Here is a 5,085-nt window from a genome sequence, read left to right as displayed (position 1 = left end):
CATACCTTTGTCGGAACCATGGGTTCACTCTTTCCACATCTTCAAGTATTCTTAAGAATAGTGGTCGGTGCACACGAAAACTACGCTTAAATATATCGCTCGTATATGTGGGATCCACTTCTTTAAATAGTCAACATTAAGCATTGAATTAGCGCGTAGCCGATTGCGATTGAGTGCAGCTTTCCAGGTTCGTGGCGGTGCTTGTGGTTGTTGAAGAAAAGATTGGGCCGCGACTGTTAGAAAAAAAACCTCATCCGCGGTGTCGGAGTCGGATGATGATGATGATGATGATGATGATGATGATGATGATGATGATGATGATGAAGATGAAGAAGACGTTGTTTAAAAATTTTAGAGAGTATTGATGACGATAAAGATTATTTGGTTTGAAACCATAATAAAATGTGAGTTTATATAATACTAAATTTTTAATTTAAAAAAAAAGAAAAAAATAAGCAAAACAGCCGTTAAAGACAAATCAATTACAATTAATACATATATAAACTAACAAATCAATTAATATTTAATACATAATTAATGCATATGGTTCCTTTTAACCCATTAAAAGCATAACCCATGGGCATTTTTAACACACTTAACACAAGTGGGGAGTGGTTTAATCCACCTTTAAAGTGTCATGCCACTTTAACCTATGCAAGGGTTAGGCCATGTGGTATACTTTAACACATCTTAATTCCACATAAGCTTCACATCACTTATTTTTCTCTCTTTCACTCTATGTCATCCAAAGGAAATGGTTTAACCCCCATTTAACACATAATTAATACAACAAATCAATTAGTAATTAATACATAATTAATGCATATTGTTCTTTTTAACCCGTTAAAAGCATAACACATGGGCCATTTTAATACACTTAACACAAGTGGGAAGTGGTTTAATCCATATTTAAAGTGTCATGTCACTTTAACCTATGCATGGGTTAGAGTATACCCCATGGTTTTAGAGTATACCCGATGACCTAATGGATTTGCTTGATTTTATTCAATAATTAAATATCACAAGTTTTGAATATTCAGATGTCACATTTAATAACAATATTTTTGGCATAGCATGGTTTTTGGTAAACTTTGTAGTACTTATGCACACAACACACCGTTTTCTTTAGCGCCATTAGCTTGTATCTCATCGGCACTTTTACTAGTCTTCTTTACTTCTTCGCCATTTTCTTCAATCTTTTTATTTGCTTCCTCTTCAGCTTTCATCCTCGCATCTTCAAGAGCTTTGAGTCGTGCTTCTTCTTTTGCGCCCTCCAAAGATTTGATCAACTTCTTCAAGCAAATCTCAGCATTCTCTTCATCTGACTTTGGCATCAGGTTTTCAGCAACATCTGCCGGAGTCATCTTCGTCTCCCCCAACATTTGACCGATGGTTTCAAACAATTCGTGTGACTCAAGATCCAAGTAGTTCTCTGCAAGAACTTTAAACGTTTCAAAACAACAGTACGGCATCTCAATATGTTTATCCATACGCCCTCGCCTAATGAGAGCTGGATCAAGCTTCTCAACATAATTTGTGGTGAATATGATCAACCTCTCGCTACCACAAGCTGACCATAACCCATCAATGAAGTTCAAAAGCCCGGATAAAGTCACTTCACTTCCCTTTTTCTTCTTATCCTCTTCTTCTTTTTCCTTCTTTTCAATTGGATCCTTCTCATCTTCTTCACTCTTTTCCTTCTTCTCCTTTCTCTGTCCGGTGAGGTTAAGCGAACAATCGATATCCTCAATCACAATTATCGACTTACTCGATGTATCAATCAGTAGCTTCCTCAAATCTGTGTTATCTTTCACGGATGCTAACTCAAGATCATAGATATCATAGTCGAGAAGGTTAGCCATGGCAGCAATCATACTAGACTTTCCGGTTCCTGGTGGACCATAAAGAAGATATCCTCGCTTCCATGACTTGCCCACCTTCTTGTAGTAGTCTTTTGACTTGCTGAACGTTATTAAATCGTTCAAAATCTCCTTCTTCCTTTTGGGATCCATTGCAAGAGTATCAAAGGTAGAAGGATGGTCGAATACGATGTGACTCCACAAACTCCTCTTGTAACCGTACCAATTTTCACTCTTGTTGTTGGTATAGAGCTTGCGTTTCCTTGTTCTTACCGCAATAGCCTTCCCTTCATCAAGCACATGTTTCAAGTAAACATTAGTGATGATATCACGATGTTCTCTTCTACAAATAAGCTTGTAGAACCGATTCTCTTCATCACCACGATATGAAAAGAAAGCTCGTTGTTCGGGGACCTTTTTGCACGAAATCCACCAGATTTTGATGCCGTTGAACTCGTCTATGACTTCTTCGTTCTCGTCCATGCTTAGGACAACAGATTCGCTGTCCTTGACTACATTTGCTTTGAGCTTTTTAGCTCTTTTGGAAGAGTTGCTACTAAGGTACAGTTCAATGGATGTAAAAGCTTCACTTCGTTCGAACCAAGTGTCTACTTGGTATTCATTAAAAGTGATCTCGACATAAGGGTACACATAACTAATAGCTTTATCAACAATCTTTCTAAGATCCCTTCGAAGCTCGTTGGGAACTAGTTGCCTGAATATCGCCAAAGCGCCCATGATCATGGCCATCAAAGTCATTTCGCCCATCATTTTTGTCTTGTTTTCCCTCACAACTCACACAATACTTTTGTTAGAATGGTGTATGTAGTAAGAGGTAGATGAGCTTTTATAATCCGTATTTATAGCACTGAGTAAAGTGGCATTTAGCACCAGAAAGTCTTTTTTTAATTTGTTTAATTTTAATCTCTTGACAAACAAAATGCCAAAAGAGGTGGCCAGCCGCCTTCATTGGTCTCTAAATTAATATATAAAAGGTTAATTCGAAATGACAGCAAACTGATCTAGAGCAAATCCTAGGAAAAGATTTTCTTTAAAAACAAAGCACTACACGGTGAAAATATAAAATTTAAATATATGTTAAGGGACATACCAAGAAAAAAAGGGGAAATTTCCGAGAGAAAAAAATGTGCAGGACAAATAATGAAAAAATCTTAGGATATTTTCCACATAATTCCGACAAAAGTTAATTGTTAAATATAATATTTTCTCATAAATCCCCTTTTCTTTTTTATTCTATTAGTAAAGCGCTGATGCGTTGGAAGTTTTTATATCATTACGGCATAGATGATTATTTTATTTTCGATCACTTATTAACTTCATATTTGTTAATATTATTATAATAAATTTGTTATTTTTATTTTTATTGTAACCCCTCTCTATAGCGACGACACGTCGTCGTCGTAGCCTTTAGTGCGACGACGCTTCGTCACCAAAAGTGGCATTAGCAAGCGTAGTCCTAAAGGTCCAAGTTATTATAGGGTGATATATAGCGACGACATGTTGTTGCCTTAGAGTTTGTCACTAATATTTCTGTTGAAAACAATAAATATTTATGGAAATTGCAAACATTATTTGATAAATGTATTGGTGTTTGTGGTTGAACACTTGAACCTGTAAACATAATTTAATTAATTTTTTTACCCGCACATGATTTAATAATTATATTCCATTTAAGCTACATTTTGAGCAGAAAATAATTACATTTTTTGGTGTCATTTTGATATTTAAACCCGAATTTCGTTGCAATTGCATAGGGAATTTAGAAACCAAAATTATGGCTCTTATATTAAAATGAAATTTAGCTTGCTTTTCAAAAGTACTCCCCTTAATTGGATACGTCACATTTTGGTTCACGGTGTCGTCTTCAATTCTGGTTTAGTAGAGGACCAAACGTTATTTACACGAGACAAAGAGTTGTAACCTCATATCTACAATTTTGGCTATTTGTAAAATTATGTTTAATTTTTGCCTTTTATATATATGTTTATACTTTTTTGTTTTGAACGACAGATTACACTATTTTTCCTAACTAATGCCATGGCCACGTATTTATGTTTTTCAATATATTTGCAAATTAAAAACTTCAAATTTTATAAAGTGATTTGTTTTTAGATTTTTGCGACTTGTTTGTGGCCTAGTCGCAAATCAGTTGCAAAAGGTGAAAGTTGCAGTCGCAAAAGAAGCGCTCGCATCCTGGTCACAAAACTAATTAGCATCGCAACTCGGTTGCAATATTTGCGACGGAAAGTGGTTGCTAACTTCTGTTGCAACTTCCGGCCACATAAGGAGATTAGCAACCCGTTTTGCTACCGAATGACAAGAGCAAATACCTAGTTTACTAGCGGTGTGCTTGAAATCCCAACCAGATGTTGAATTCATATTTCCCCAAAAAGCTCGATTATATATCTTGTTTTCACTTGTACCACCTTCCTAAAACCTTAAAAGTTTATTCCTTTACAAATTAATGTTCAATATAAAAAATCTGTTCTTATATTAATTTATTGTGTTTTTACTATATTATTTCAGCCAAATGATGCATAAGTCTGATATGCAAACATTTAAAATTTATCAGATGTGTTACAAGCTAGTTATGCCTTTATTTAATAATTAGTTACTTAATATTAATCATTTAAACCTTAAAATATAAAAATTTTATTTCATCCTGAATATTTAGTTTACATTCTTTTTGAAAATAATAACATAAACAGCTAGACGCAGCAAGTCAAGCCAGCACCATTGGAATTTATACACTATATAAAGATGCTTAAAGGGCTAAAAGCCTAAAACGCACCTCTCACATACCTGCTACACTTAGAATTGTAATTTGGATGATTGTTCTTATAGTGTGAATGTGAAAACTCGTGAGTGTGACATATATCACACTATATGGATAATTATTTTCTTGCTTCCCAAGGAAAGGATATTGAGTGGTGGGTTTACTTAAAAACGACTTTCGTTTATTGACTTTGACTATCAAAGTCTGTGTAAACCGTTGGTTTTGATGTGTCCAAACATTATTAGCTGTCAACTAATACTGTTTCATATTAGATTTCTTAGAATGGCTTAAAAGTGTTAATCCCTTAGAAAACTTTTTATTTAACATATTTGAAACTACCATTAATATCTAATTAATTTAATAAATTTTAATAGATTTTAACATTTTAGGCCTGACTCATCTAACAACACTATAAAAAACACATAATAG

At 34.4% G+C, this 5,085-nt stretch overlaps 1 pseudogene; it reads right to left on the bottom strand.

Annotated features, from left to right (window-relative positions):
• Nucleotides 1-1,093: 1,093 nt before the first annotated feature.
• On the bottom strand, nt 1,094-2,630 carry LOC143593915 (AAA-ATPase ASD, mitochondrial pseudogene; annotated as a pseudogene).
• Between the last annotated feature and the right edge of the window lie 2,455 nt (nt 2,631-5,085).

The sequence above is a fragment of the Bidens hawaiensis genome, unplaced genomic scaffold (assembly GCF_021521415.1).
Source record: "Bidens hawaiensis isolate Kalapana, Puna unplaced genomic scaffold, B.hawaiensis_p1.1 tig00042926_1, whole genome shotgun sequence".
Lineage (NCBI taxonomy): Eukaryota > Viridiplantae > Streptophyta > Magnoliopsida > Asterales > Asteraceae > Bidens > Bidens hawaiensis.
This window is presented reverse-complemented; position numbering and strand designations above follow the sequence as displayed.